The following is a 16,531-nucleotide window of genomic DNA, read 5'->3' as shown; positions in this document are numbered from 1 at the left end:
ACCAAAATGTCCATAACTGATGAATGGATAAACAAATGTGGTAAATCCATATAAATGGAATATTATTCCACCATACAAAGAAATAAAGTACAGATACATGCCACATCATGGATGAATCTTGAAAGCATTTTGCTAAGTGAAAGAAGCCAGTCACAAAGGCCACATTTTCTGTTTATACAAAACATCCAAAATAGGAAAACCCATAGAGACAGAGAATAGATCAGTAGTTGCCAGGAGATGGACGGAGGGGGAAATTGGGAGTCATAAAGCTTCTTTTTAGGGTGATGAAAGTATTCTGGGATTAGATAATGGCAACGGTTGTAGAACCTTGTGAATGTACAAAAAACCCCATTGAAATGTACACTTTAAAATGGCAAATTTTATGTTATGTGGATTTATTCTCAATTAAAAATAAACAAAACAATGTTGCCATTGTAGTACAAACTGCCCTCAAATTCCTGGGACCCATGGTCATAAAGCCACACTAATAATCAATATGTTTCATGCTGCCCGGCCAGGCATGGCTCAGCGGTTGAGCATCGACCTGGGATCCAGGAGATCGGGGTTCGATTCCCAGTCAGGGCACAGGCCCGGTTGTGGGCTGCAGCCGATCAATGACTCTCTCATTATTGACGTTTCTATCTCTCTCTCTCCCCTCCTTTCCTCTCTCTGAAATCAATAAAGATATGTTAAAAAATAATAAAAATATATATTATATATATATATATGTTTCATGCTTCAACCAGGGACCAGCACCAGTTAAGAACTCTGGCAGGCCCTGGCCGAGTGGCTCAGTTGGTTGGAGTGTCATCCTGATGTGCCAAGGTTTCAGGTTCAATCCCCAGTCAGCACACATATAAGAATCAACCAATGGGTAGAACAACCATAAATGGGTAGAACAAGGAATCAATGTTCCTCTCTCTCTCTCTCAAATCAGTTTTTAAATTTTTTTAAAAAAAAGAACTTTGGCAAACAGCTCAGGGTAATTTTGATACTGTTATAATAAACCTAGTTATTAATTAAAAGGAAAGAAGCAAAGGGAAAGCTAAATCTTATAGGCATGCCATTTGTGCAGTTTTGCCAGGAAGCTGCAAAGCCACTGGTATATCCCCCTGCTGGGAGAAGGGACTGGACAGGGGAAGAATAGACACATGCCCAGTAAAGTCTGGGTAACATAGGGGAGTTACTTGTCTGTCAGTCACACCTGGGGACAGGTCATTGGCCAGAGTAGGTGTGGCCACTGCAAGGGCGCAAAATCTGACATACTTAAGCATTCTCTCTCTTGCTCCCCTGCCAGGCCCAGGGCCACGCGGTCCCCACATACAATGGACTAATGGACTACAAGTAGCCTAATGCTAAACCAGACCCAGCTCCACCATGGAATGGAAACTTTGGACGCTGGCTTTGCTTCTAGCTCTGCTAAATCCCCAGATGCACCTCTTCCAGGGCTGAATTAAGGGAAGTGGGACTTTTAAAACCCAGAGATACAATTCTACACAAATAAAAATCACTTGCCTTCCCATGAAAGTCACAGAAAATTCTTTTTCTCAAGCTATCATAAGGACCCAACTCCCAGCACCCAGTGGGGAAAGGGATCTCCCACTTCCACCAGTGGACACCACACTTCCACTGATAACAATTTCAGCCTTATTGAATATCCTATTATTAACCCTCACAACATACATCTACCAAGCACAGTGACCCCAAACCAGAGTGGAGACCCAACTCCTTTAGGGTAAGCTCTCCAGAAGAGGGCCCAACCCATGCCACCTCTGGGTAGCCCTCATTCTCAGACCGGATACAAACCCCATGTCCCACTGGGTACATCCTGATGGGCCTGCAACTCACACCAAAGCCCCCTTAATTTCCGCTAAACAGCAGAAGGCAAGAGTGCCCTGCTTCAGACTGACACTCCCTCCCATGCCACCAACAGGGCCCCACAGTCCAGGACTCTCTCCTGGTTTGAGACCTGAAAATCTCACTTCTTGGGAATTCCCTCGGTCCCAGGAAAATAGGATGGTTGGTCACCCTGAAGGCCCCCCTACTCCTGGGAAGGAATGTGTGTCCCCCACTACTGTGGAGAGTGCTCTGGTTCTGCGTGCAGGGAAGGGCCTGGCTCCTCTCAGTGCCCAGAAGTCACCAGAGCCCTGCACTTGACCTGAAGCTGTAGGGCCACCACTGCTCACTCTGCCGCAGCTGGGCACTTCTCCCCACAAGCCGCTGATGCCACCCCCCTCTCTTCTGCCTGCTAAATTATCTTTACTAACAGTGGGAACTCAAGGGCTCTTCAGGCCTCTCAAGATGGCTAAGTCTGCACCGATGCCTCTCAGCTGATTCTACACACATTTACTGAGCCCTTACAGGGTCATTAGAGGTGGCCCTTACTGCCACTTGCTGGGAGAGGGTCTGATTCAACAGCCCCTCCTGCTTTCTGCAGCAGCTTTTCCCATAGCAATAGGCAGGCCAGGCTGGGGTCTCCTCTCCTGCCTGTCCCTGGGAGCTCAGGAATCCCACGTGCAGGTCCCAAGGGCTCACAGCCCTTCAGCTTGAGAGGTGCTCAGTTTTACTGTCCTGGGGACCCAGAGGCAAGCAACAGGGGTTCTTGCTTGTGAGGGCCTAAGATCTAGAGGGGTGGAGGTGTGCCCGGGAACAGAGGGCCACACTGTGCTAGAGGCAAGTCCAGATACCAAGGGTGGGATCAGCCAGGGCTTGTTGGGGAGGGGACACTTGAGAGGAGAGTCACGGGTCAGCTGTGCAAAGAAGGGGATCTTGGGGGAGGTCTGGTAGTGTCCAGAGAAGAGCATCCACAGGGGCATGGGATCGCAAAAGTGGTGAGGGGAGAGGTAAGTAGAGGCAGGAACACAATCCAGGGGCTTGAGGGAGGAGAGAGTTTCACAGAGGAAGTTGGGACCCAGTGTCTGATCGCCAACCAGGTCCAGTAGGGAGGGTGGGAGGGAAAAGTAACCTTTGGATGTGGTAACTGGTGATCTCAGGAGAGATTGCACAGGCATGGTGGCAGAGGCCAGGTTATAAGGGTAGAGGAAGGAATGGGAAGTGAGGAGGTGGTTCATCATATGGTGGCATAGGCCCCAGTTTGATCTGGGCTATCTCCTTGTGTGTGAAGTACTGATCTGGAAAGGAAGAAACGGCCTTCCCCTGGGCAGATACTACCTCTTAAGGTGCATGCTTGTAGAGTGGATATTGAACTTTGGGAAGGATTCGGCACCCATGGTGCTGAGGGGATGAGGGGATGTGCCGTAGATACTGTTAGCTGAGGAGTGGGGTTCTCCATATGGGCTGAGTGATGGTATAGGTTTAAGTGTTTGTCTTTGTGGGACTTTGTCCTGGTGTGCCCAGTTCTGGTACAACCACAAAGTGTGGTCTAGGAAGGGACTGCCTTCTGCTCGTGGTGTGTGGATGAGTGGTGTGGGTAAAGGCCCAAATTGGTGCTGTCTGATAGTGAGCCATGTGGTTTGATATGTCTATATGCGCAGCTGTCTGCTGGTATGCGGGAGGTACAGCCATGTGTAAGGGCTCAGTTCTTCACAGGGACACATTCCTTCTCTGGTGAACATATAGGCCCTATTTAGGGCCATAAATCCTTCAGCTATGCTAAGTGGTGGTATGGGGTATTTCATGATCTAGTTCAGATTTTGGGTTTTTTTTAAATATGTTTTTATTGATTGTAGAGAGAGAGGAAGGGAGAGGGAGAGAAACATCAATGTGAGAGACACACATTGATTGGTTGCCTTCCGCACGTGCCCCGACCAGGGAGGGGGATGAACCTGCAACCCAGGCACGGCCCTTGACCAGGAATCGAACCCGGGACTCTTCAGTCTGTGAGCTGATGCTCTAACCACTGAGCAAAACCGGCTAGGGCTTCACTTCATATTTTATTATTTTATTTTATTATTTTATTTTATTATTTTTAAATGTATCTTTATTGATTTCAGAGAGAGGAAAGGAGAGGGGGAGAGAGAGAGAGAAACATCAATGATGAGAGAGTCATTGATCGAGCCCACAACCCAGGCATGTGCCCTGACCGGGAAATCGAACCCCGATCGCCTGGATCCTAGGTTGACGCTCAACCGCTGAGCCACGCCCGGTCGGGCTTCACTTCATATTTTAGAGATTTATTGTGTTCTTATTTAGAATTAAATTTATAGAAATTCCATATTTGGGTTCTGAGTACCATGTCTGACAGAGGGAAGCCAGATATATAGCGTTTTATTCCATCCCCTCCCTTGTAGTCATCTGCTATCCTACAAAACACTCTCCCTTGTTTTGCTTCATCCCATTATCAACACTACAACAATAAGCCTTCTGCCATCCTAAATTCCTGGATTCGCGTCTCCTCTTGCCAATCTCCTGCCCTGGCCCAATTTCTCTACTCCCTCTTCCTACCACGTGCTATTAGAGAACCTCTCTAATTCAGACTGCCTAGATTCAGTATTAAGTCAGGCTCTCAGGCCTCCATAATGAGTCATAACAGATGGCCCCCAGCTAGCAAATGGTTTGCCAGCATCAGTGCCTCACTTAAAACCCCCTGTTTAAGGTTACACGATGTGACGGAACCTCAGTTTCGCCCTTGACCTTTAGTAGCTTGCTTAGATCGCAGCTTCTGCCTGTTCACTCACCCATTGCCTAGTGCTGCCCAGCTGCACACCACCTGCCCCACTCCACATCATTTCCCCAGTTAGTGAACCTTGCCCAACCCTTGCCAGTTGCCTTGACTACCGCCATGCCCAGCCAGGACTTTGACTTCTCTACGGGGAGCTTTAAGAAAACTGTTTTTGCCCAGCTGGGCGTGGCTCAGGGGTTGAGCATGGACCTAGGATCCAGGAGGTCACCGTTCAATTCCCCGTCAGGACACAGGCCCGGGTTGTGGGCTCCATCCCCAGCAGGGGGCGTGCAGGAGGCAGCCGATCCATGACTCTCTCATCATGGACGTTTCTATCTCTCTCCCCCCGCCCTTCCTCTCTCTGAAGTCAATAAAGATATATTTTTTTAAAAAAGAAAACTGTTTTATTGAGCCATGCACTGTGCTAAATGCTTCTCATCCACTATTGAATTTAATACAACAACCCTATAAGCTATGAATCACCCCTCTCACCCTCAGCCAATGACCGCACACCTTACACTGTACAGGAAAAAATGGGGATAAGTTTGCCCAAGTTCCCTCTTCTCCACCTCAAAGTCTCTCTGGATCTTCAACTGCTTCACTTCCTTTACTTCAATTATGAAAACATGTCAAATGGGCAAGGACAGTAACAGAGGGATATCTGAGAGATAGACAGACATGGTTGATCCATGATCTTAAAGAGCAAAAAACTTAATGGAATCCATGGGGATCAACAAGAAATGTCTAAAAGGGCCCGGCCGGGCGTGGCTCAGCGGTTGAGCATCGACCTAGGATCCAGGCGATCGGGGTTCGATTCCCAGTCAGGGCACATGCCCAGGTTGTGGGCTCGATCAATGACTCTCTCATCATTGATGTTTCTATCTCTCTCTCCCTGTCCCCCTCTCCTTTCCTCTCTGAAATCAATAAAGATATATTTAAAAAAAAAAAAAAAAAAAGAAATGTCTAAAAGGAAGCATCAAGAGCCTGCCAACCATGTTAAGAAAGCTGTCATCCAAGAAGATGCTGAAATTAAAAGATAAGAAAGAAGCCCAATACAGTTTAGGGTTAAGAACATAGCATGTCTTGTGGGGCAGCTTGCTGATTTCCGAGAACACCCTTTTTTTTCACGTGGAGTCAGCCAATGTGTATAGGCTTTTACCCTTCAGTCTTTTCAGGGCACTATTCACTTTTTGCTCCCTGCCTTTTCTACCTATCAAGGTTACTCACTCAGATGACTTTGATTTTATCTCTGCAACCACCACTTCTTTTTTGCTGATGCCTCCACACCCCTCCCTGATGAGTTTCAAAATAATGACCAAATGTTCCAGTTCCCCGCCAAGGCCCAGGGCCTCAGCCTGCCTTAGATTTGAGGAAAGCTAATATTGCCTTTCTTTACATTATATCACGTTCCAAGATGAAGCTCCTTAAATCACTAATCCTCTCTCTTCTTTCATCAAGCACAATACTTCCTCACCCACCAAATTCCCACTGCACCTCTCCCTCCCAGACTTTTCCAGTTGGCCCTAGGGAATTCCCTTTCAAAGAAAGACAAACTCTCTTCCATGGAAACTCTCCCACTTCTGGCTTCAAATGAAACACAGTTCTCCCCTCCAGACACTCCTTCCCTGCCTCTCCCTGCAGAGAAGGCTGCTTATTCATGCATTCTCCACATATCACAGGACCCAGAGAGGGCTGGTGTCTCCTACTACCATGTCGCTACTTCCAAGCCATAACTCCTTCAGCATTCCTTCTTTGCACTTCATATCATCCATCTTCTCTTCTTCATTGTGATCATCTAACAACCTACTGGCCTCTCTCTCTCTCTCTCTCTCTCTAAATATGTTGCTGCTTCACTCGCAGCCTCCCTCTCTAACAAACTGGCCACCACTCTGAGCAACTTCAGTGTTCATATTAACAAGCATTAACCTTGGGCACCCAATGTCCAGGTTGGGGAGTCTAAGAAGGCAGCATTTGAACAGCCTCAGTTGACCGAAACTTGTGGTTTCCTAGTGGTTTCTCAATATGAAATGGCTGCATTTGAACAGAGATTCGGCTTTGTGGTATCCAGGGTGGAGATTTCAGGATGATTGTAGTTGAGTAGAATTTCAATAGACTTAAATTTTTCTCAGCAGCAGACTTGGTCTCCAAGTATTTCTGGGACAGGATATGCAAGCAAGAGTTGCAACAGATTGAATCTAGGTTTATGTGGCTGGTAGCACTGTAGTCACATTAACTCTATTACAAAGAGACTGCCCTCTGAATTAAAGTTTCACAATGTTGATAACTAAAAAATATTATTTCAACAAATATTTCCTGAGAACCTACTGTATACCAGGTACTGTCCCAGAAACTGAGAAAAGACCAAAAAAATAAAAATAAAAATCCCTTACCCCATTGGTTAAATAAGCTTATATATATGTTTAACATAAACCATTTATAATCAGATAGAAATAATGATACTTCACGGGGTTATCGTGAATACAAAGCGAATAGCTCGATGGATGGGAAGTAAATGGAAAGGCCCAGGGCTTGCACGAGCCCTTCTGCACCGCCCAAAGGCGACCACCAGGTGGCAGCCTCCCCTAGCTAAACCCCACTAGGCCAAGGGTGAGCAGGTCGTCGCCCTCTGTACCACGCAGGAAGGAGCGAAGGACTTCCACGCAACTATTGGCCCCTCAACTACTCCTGGTCGCAACTGCTTGGTTGCCGAAATTTCTTGGTAGCGATTTTAGGTGAGAATTTGTGCGCCTAATGAGGCAGCTCAGTTCAAAATGCTCCGCAGTATTCCTCCGCACCACAATTTGGAAATGCCCAAGATCAGGTCAAGGAGAAACAGGAAAAAGACATTCCCGGCCCAGAGGAACAAGGCAACCCTGATCCAGGAGCAGGCCAGAGAGAGCGGGCATAGGGGGAAAGAAGCTGGGCCAAAGGAAAAGGCGGAATGTTTCTTACTCAGCCACCTCTCTGGGGCCTCACCCTGAGCTCTGCCAAAGCCTTCTCATGTAAACCACCAGCAACCCGAAACCCCCCACCTCCCAAGCTCCTGGCACTGTCAAATCCCTTGTTAATCCCCGTAATCCCTGATTCTCTAGCTGGCTTTCTCCTGGATATATTACCGAGAGGAGCTTTAGAGTCCCCAGCAAAGAACTCATTCTTTCGTAGCCCATGTAATTTCTACTTTGTATCTGAGGTGCTGTATTTTCCAGACTTCCCCGTTCTCCTTAATAGAAACTATATTTCCATTTTTTGAAAGACATCTTTTTCCCCCTTACAATAGCCTCTTTGACTTTGCCGGTTAGCCAACCTGCATATTTTATTTCCCAAGTGTCTAGTATTTTTGATCGTTGGCATACATTTTCTCAGGCTTCCAATTCGGTATTTTTAAAATAGTCCGCAGGTTTCCTGTGGGTTATTGACTTTTTGAATGTTAGTCTTAATTTTTCCTAATGTTTTCTAACACGTGGCATACCCAAAGAGGAATAGGCCTTGTTCAGATACCATCCTGAAGTAGAACTGTTGGCTTCAGTCTGCTCTCTCTGGACAGAAACCTGGCTGCAGCTCTTATTCAGGCCCAACCACCAGTTAAGAGCTCTTAACACAAAAAGAGATCTTTGCTCTGGAATTTCTAAAGAAAACCCAGAAAATTAATTGAGAAAATGGAACCTACGCTCTAGAAAGAATATAATAAAGAGTAAAGCATGTTGCAATATCAAGGCCAAACTTGTACGCTACCACTAATTCTTTCTCTCCCTTAGCAAGGTGTGGCAAAGGGAAGTGAATCAATTTCTAGGACAACACAAGGATTCTAGGAACTGTCATATCCAGTTACCTGAAAACTCTGAACTTGGATTTCCTCCAAATCATGATCAATCCAGGTCATTGCCGGATCACTCAAGAGAGCCCTGAGTCCTTCCACTTACCCAAGGCTGCTGCTGCTGTTTCTATCCATTGCCATTAGAGAAATAGCTTTATTAGGGAAATGGCTCTGCTATGGCAACATTGCATGTAACCACATAGGCAAAGGCTTGAACTATCTGAGTTTTGGTGGAATGCCTCGTGATCCTCCTGGAACATGAGGTGTGAGGCCTGTGAAAGTTACTCCAAGGCCATCTCCCGCTTGCCTCCCTACCTCCCCTGGGAGGCAGTCATGAGACAGCTTCTCATCGCCTCCCTAGTTCTGATGAGGTATGGAACTTTCTGTCTTACTCCTTCAGAACAGAGCTGCAGAACATAAAACACCATAGCGGCAGCCGAGAATGGACTCCTCAGCAACATTGAAACCCTGTGTCTTCAGTGTTGTCCTTTTTACTGTGTGGCACAGGGATCACAGGGAGCTAGCACCTCAGGCTTGTTCTATTTTTTGCTGTCTACTTAAGTAATACAATGTCTAAATCTGGAAGGGACTTGGTGTATCTTTTCTGGCCAAATCAGTCAGGCCTAGACCTTGGCATTGCCTTGCCTCATGAGTGAGCTTGACAAACCTTGAGCAATTCCACATAACCCAGCTGTGATCGCATCCAAATCATGATGGGCTGAGGCTACAGTTGATGCCACTGACAAAGGTTGAGGCCTCTTACCCACTGAAGGCTGTTGCTCTTTATAACAGTAAGTGAGGGGCCTATAAACTAATGTGTTCCCCTTCTGTACACATCAGCTAAGATTGCCTCTGAAACACAGTAACATCTTCAGCATTTTTTCCGATTTTTAAATTGAGATATAATTTACATAAAATTACACATAGCTTTTAAGTGTACTGCTTGAAGAGTTTGCCACAAATAAATGTAGTCACATAAACATCACCCCATGTAGATATAGAACATTTTGATCACCTCAGAAAGTTTCCACTTAAACTTGCAACTAGTAGATAAATAAGTCGTGAAGATCTAATTCATAGCATAGTGATTATAGTCAACAATATCGTATTATAAACTTTAAAGTTGCTATGAAACTAGATCTTAATTGTTCTTGCAATAAAAAAGAAACAGTTATGTGACATGATAGAGGTGTTAGCTAATGCTACAGTGGTTATCATAGTGCAATAAATGAATGTATCAAATCAACACACAGTATTATATAACAATTATTTCTCAATTAGAAGAAAAGTTCCCACTTGCCCCTTTCCCATCCATTACCACCACTCTCCCCCAAGGGGCAACTACTGTTCTGATTTTCATTTATAAATACGTCATATAAATGGAATTATAATGTATGAACCGTTGTGTATGGCTCCTTTTGCTCAACTTTAGGGTTCTGAGATCTTTGCAGATTGTTGCATGTATCAGTGGTTTGTTCTTTTTTATTAATGAGTAGTATTCCATTGGGTAGATATATCGCAGTTGTTTACCCATTTACCTAATGGTGAACAGTTGCTTCCTGCTTTTTGCTATTAATAAAACTGCTATGAACATTTACATCCAATCTTAAAGAAGTGCCTGTCTGTAAGCATCTTTTTTTTTTTTATTATCAAATATTTCAAACAAACAAACAAGTAGAGACCATCATAAAAGGAATACCTGCATAACCCTCCATTCATTTCCCCCCTTAGATAGACTATATTTTAGAGCAGTTTTAGGTTCACAGCAAAATTGAGTAGAAAGTATAAGTTTCCCTATGCTCCCTTGCCCCCCACGGATGCACAGCCTCCCCCACTATCAAAATCCCCCACCAGAGTGATACATTTGTTACAACTGATGAACCTGCATTGACACAAGCCCCTACATAATCACCAAAAGTCCGTCATTTACATCAGCATTCACTCCTGCTATTATGTATTCTATAGGTCTAGACAAATGTTTAATGACATGGATCCACCATTAAAGTATAGAGAGTAGTTTTGCTGCCCAAAAAAATCCTTTATTCTCTGCTGTTGTAGGAGGTCACTAAGAATATGTGACTGTCACTTAACCCGAGAGCTGGACCTGGGCAAGCAGAGGCTCCTCATCTCCTCCCCTGTCCTTGGAATATATATTCTGCCGCTGTTCTCACAGTGAGAGCTCTTTTCAAGGACACAGCCTTGAGAGAGCTACGTGTTGTTGAGACCATCTGGACACCATCCATGACCGAACCCAGCTCAGGCCCCTACATAAACTTTTAAGATTCCGGCAGGTGGGAAAACAAGAGGCGGCGCAGGTACCAGCTGCACCCACCGCCTCCCGCAACCACATCAAAATCACAACTAAAACACAGAACCGCCATCCCTCAGAGCCTCCTGACACCCGGCTGCACAGAAGCCCCGCAACCAGGGACTGAAGCAGCACCGAGAGCGGGAGGAGGGGGAGACGCGGGCGGGTCGGGGCTGAATCCGAGACGCGGCCTCGGGCCCACACCCGGTGCCTCGGGTAAACCCGGGAGGGAATCTCGGCGGCGGTGGGGGTTTCCTGGAGGAGTGAGGGGTCCCAGCCCCACAGCAGGCCCCCAGCCCAGGGCTCCAGGGCTGGGAGGAGACGTCCCCACAACTCCGGGCTGTGAAACCAGCGGGGACTGTCCCTGAGGGTCGCGGAGGCTGCGGGAGCCCCAGCAGCTCCTCTAAAGGGCCCGGCGCGGACTCACTCGGACGCTCCCTCTGAGCCCAGCGCCGGGAGCAGCCTGAGAGGACCCGGGACACTCGGGGGGAACTAACCTGCCTGAGATCCGGGCGAGAGGCGGAGGGCGGCTTCCTCCCGGGCAGAAGGGCAGGCGGAGGCCATGGCTCCTTTGGCGAGTCCTCCCCGCACAGCCGGCAGGCGGGCGCCATGTTTGAATCGCCAGCGCCTGACACTCACCTTTGGCCCCGCCCCGTGATTCCCGGAGGCCCCGCCCCTCCCCACCTGCAGCTCATCCGGGCCCTTTCCAGGGGCTTTTCTGTGCAAGTGGCCTCTCGAGCCTCATGCTTAGGACTTTCCTAAAATCTCTCAAACAAGCAGCAGCTGCCCCATACGGCTTGAGAAGTGGCCCCAGGCCTGGCACTAGTGGCAGCCGCATTGGCTCATAGCTGGGCCTCTCCTGGGCACCTCCAAGCCCAGCACAAGTAGCAGCCAAGTATGGTTTGCTCTGTAGCTCATGCTGGGGGGGGCCCTGGGCAAGGCACTGGCACAGGCTGACTTTGCATCTCCCAGGAGGCCTCAGAGACAGTGCACCTGGTAGTCAGACTCAACCACGCTGGATTACAACCCTTCCACATTCACGAGTGACACACTCAAGGGGCGCACTTGGTGAACACCAAAGTAAATCCTGCTCCATAGGGGTGTCTCCAGCACAGCAGCTCTCTGGCTGTAGCTGCACCAGGTCCTCACAGCTGATTGGCCTGGGGGTCAGTTCCTCCGAGTGATGCCAACAGCAACCGAGGCTCAACTACAACAGGACAGTGCACACAGCCCACACAGGGGAGCACCTAGAAGGCCCAGCTCAGGTGACTGGGGAGGCTGAGCCACTGGACCCTACAGGACACCTACTATACAAAGCCATTCTACAAATTCCAGGAGACATAGCAACTCTACCTAATACACAGAAACAAACACCTGGAAGCAGCCAAAATGTGGAGACAAACATGACACAAAGGAAAGAACGGAAGAAATCTCCAGAAAAGGATCTAAATGAAATAGAACCAAGCAAGCTACTAGATACAGAGTGCAGAATTTTGTTTATAAGGATGCTCAGGCATATTAGTAAAAGTATTATGAAAACAAGTGAGATCATCAATGACATAATAAAGTACCAATTTGAAATGAAGGCTACACCAACTGAAATGAAGAATAATTTACAGGGCCTGGGCAGGCATGGTTCAGTGGTTGAGCGTCGACCTAGGATCCAGGTGATCAGGGTTCAATTCCCAGTCAGAGCACATGCTGAGGCTGCCGGCTCGATCTCCAACCCAGGGCGTGCAAGAGGCAACCGATCAATGACTCTCTCATCAATGATGTTTCTATCTCTCTCTCTCCCTCTCCTTTCCTCCTCTCTCTGAAATCAATAAAGATACATTAAAAAAAAAAAAAAGACAAAAAAAAAAAAGAATAATTTACAGGGAATCAACAGTAGAGTAGAGGATGCTGAGAATCAAATCAGCAATATGGAACATGAGGAAACAAAAAGCACCCAACCCAAAGAGCAAAAAGAAAAAAGAATCCAGAAATATGAAGATAGTATAAGGAGTCTCTGGGACAACTTCAAGTGGCCCAACATTCATACTATTGGGGTGGCAGAAGGGGAAGAAAGAGCAAGAAATTGAAAACCTATTTGAAAAAATGACAGAAAACTTCCCCTACCTGGGGAAAGAAATAGACTTACAAGTCCAGGAAGCACAGAGAGTCCCAAACAAGAGGAACCCAAAGAGGCCCACGGCAAGACACATCATAATTAAAATGCCAAAGGTTAAAGACAAAGAGAGAATCTTAAAAGCAGCAAGAGAAAAGCAATTAGTTACCTACAAAGGAGCACCCATAGGACTGTCAGCTGATTTCTCAACAGAAACTTTGCAGGCCAGAAGGGAGTGGCAAGAAATATTCAAAGTGATGAAAAACAAGGAACTACAACCAAGATTGCTCTACCCAGCAAAGCTATCATTTAGAATTGAAGATCAAATAAAGAGCTTCACAGATAAGAAAAAGCTAAAGGAGTTCATCACCACCAGACTAGCACTACAGGAAATGTTGAAGGGTCTACTTTAAGAAGAAGCTAATGAACAAAAGAATCTGACGAACTAAATAGATCCAGAGACATTGACACATGTAACAGTCAATCATATTTCAGGGAAAAGAGGGAAGGGGGTAGAGGGTGAGAAGAGATTAACCAAAGAAGTTATATGCATATATGCATAACCCATGGACACGGTCAATAACGGGGTGAAGGCCTGGGGAGGGGGTGGGAGCGAGGTGGAGGAGGTCAATTGGGGGGAAAAATGGGACACCTTTAATACTTTCAACAATAAAGATAAATTTTAAAAAAATGTCTTGAGTGTTGTCACTGTATTGTGGTTATGCAGACGAATGGCTTTGCTCTAGGAAATACATGCTGAAGTGTTTACAGATTAAGTGCAATTTACTGTCAAGTGATTCAGAAAAAATAATGTATATTTACACATAGATAAAGCAAATGTGGAAACATGCTAACAATTGATAAAGGGTGCACAGGTGTTCATGGTATTATTCTTGCAACTTAATATTTTAAGTGTTTCAATATAAAAGATTACTGGGAAGAACCATGTTGCAAAGAACATCCTTGGACATATCTGCTTGGGCACATAAAATTCTAGGTTATATACTTAGAAGAAGAATTTCTGAGTCATAAAATATGAGCATCTCAGCTTTAATAGATATTGCTAAGCTACTCTTCAAAGTGGCTGTACCAGCTTATACTTTTACTACATTTCACCACATCTTCACAGACCACTCAGTTCTTGTTTGTGCCACTCTGATGGGTGTAAAATAGTATCTCATTATAGATTTTTCATTTTGTTATGAAAAAATATAAACATATAGTAAAATGCTTTTTTTTTTTTTTAAATATATCTTTATTGATTTCAGAGAGAGGGAAGGGGAGGGAGAGAGAGAGAGAGAGACAGAAACATCAGTGATGAGAGAGTCATTGATCGAGCCCACAACCTGGGCATGTGCCCTGACCAGGAATCGAACCCCGATTGCCTGGATCCCAGGTCGACGCTCAACCGCTGAGCCATGCCCGGCTGGGCAACATATAGTAAAATGCTTTTAATTATGCAATGAATTCAGGCAGTGTCTACATGAGCATTTTATCCTATTTGCTTTATCACATATCTATCCATCCCTCTATCCATAACTCAAAATCCATCATATTTTGTAATATCTTACAAAGTTGAAACATCAGTACTATATACTTCACCCCTAAACACTTCAGCATGCACATCATTAACTAGAGTTCAACTTTTGCTTACAGACTTTTAAGGTAAAATTTATACACCGTGGAATGCCCAAACTGTAAGTATATATATTCACTGAGTTCTAACAAATACATATACAACTGTGTAACCCAAAACTCCATAAAAATATAGAACACTGTACCATCACCAATAGACAGTTTCCTAATTCCCCTTCAAGTCAATCCCTGGTCCCACTCCCACCAGATAACCACTATTATGTATTTGTTTTACCATGATAGATTAGTTTTGTCTGTTCTAGATACAATACATACTCTTTTGTGGAAAATTTCTTCCAGTCATCATAATGTTTTAAGACTCATCCAGGTTGTTGCATTTATCACTAGTCTGTTTCTTGCTCTTTTTTTCTGAGTAGGATTCCACTGTATTGTATGAATTTTTTAAAGAATTTGTTATCCATTTTTCTGGTGACAGATACTTGGCCTCTTTTCAATTTTTGGCTATTATGAATAAGGCTTCTATGAATGGCCTTATCAAGCCTTTTTGTGTATATATGCTTTCATCTCTCTTGGGTTCTTATTAATCTACCTGACTCTGATTACTAGTGAAATTGAACATGTTTTCATATTAACCACATTTCATTCTATATGTTGTCTACTTGTATCTTTTGTTCATTTTTCTGTTGAGCTGCTTGTCTTTAACCCTTTTTCAAAGAAACTCTTTATTCAGATGCTAATCAGGTATCTCTTACCTGTTGTAAATATCTTATTTAGGGTATCTATTCTTATGCATATGTTTTAAAATTTAATATAGTCAAATTTACTAATTTTTCCTTTATGATTTATACATTGTGTCTCTTGTCTAGGATAGTGATCTTCAGTCTAGGGTACACACGTTCCCTAGGGGTATATGAAGGTGTCTAAGACTACGGATAACTTTGAAGGAATAGATTTCTAGATCTTCAATTCCTTATCTATTCTTTTCTAAAACTGAAGTGTTTCAGAATGCGTGTGTGGTGGCCTTATTCTGGATCTCTTTTTCCATCTTTCCTTTCATAAATGCCTGTATACCCTTTCCCCAACCTCAATGTTAGTATTGTCACCCAAGTATAAAACTTCTGGTGACCCAAACAAAGAGGCAAATCAAAATATCAGTGTTAAAAGTGTACACACTGTATTTATATGAAAGTAAAAAACAGGGAATCTGAATTTACAGTGAAAAAATCTGAACAGTGGTTGCTTCTGGAGTGGGAATGAAAACTGACCACCTCAAGAAAATAAGAGCAAATAATACGCATGTTGAAATATTGAGGAGGAAAGTGTACTAATGTCTGAAACTTCCTTTGAAATGCATAAAAATATAGATGGGTTAATGGATGGATAGGGAAATGGGTAGATAGAAAGATTGGTAATAAAGTAAACATAGCAAAATGCTAATTGCAGAATCTAGGTGCCTAGGACATGAACATTTGTATACCATTCTGTTAATTTCTCTTTGTGTTTAAATTTTTCTGTGGTAACATGTTGGGGGGTGGGGGAAGACCCAAAAACTACTGATGCTGAGGAAGCCTCCACTAATCAAACTCTTGTGTCTTTCTCTGCTACTGAGAGATGAGTCCATGAAAACAAAGCAATGAGACATTGGTAAGAAATACTGAAGGGGTAGTGCCTGATTTCATCTAGGCAATAAATTCATGGCAAGACTCTCGGGCTCATCTGTCTTAGAATTAGAATTCAGAAATGAGATAGTCGTTACAAGGAATGCATTAACACATTTTATTTGAATTGAAAAACAAAGTCAGACTTTTAAAAACAGGGTAGGACTGACTCTGCCAATTAGATTATATGGTAGGCATTTTCCATAAATTGAATAAACATAAATCAGGAGGGTGGGGCTACTGGGAGCCTGGTTGGTGGGGCTAGTGGATCTCCCATGAGGATGAGGTGCCAGTCAGGTTCACAGGAAAGTGGGGGGAATGGACCCTGCCCCAAAGCCACACAACTCAGTCACTGACACCCCTCCTGAGTCTGCCCGGACCTCTACACCTGGGTCCAGGCAGCTGATTCCTCAGCAGGGCGTGAGCT

This window comes from Miniopterus schreibersii (genome assembly GCF_964146895.1).
Source record: "Miniopterus schreibersii genome assembly, chromosome: X".
Classification (NCBI taxonomy): Eukaryota; Metazoa; Chordata; class Mammalia; order Chiroptera; family Miniopteridae; genus Miniopterus; species Miniopterus schreibersii.
Note: the sequence above shows the minus strand (reverse complement) of the source record.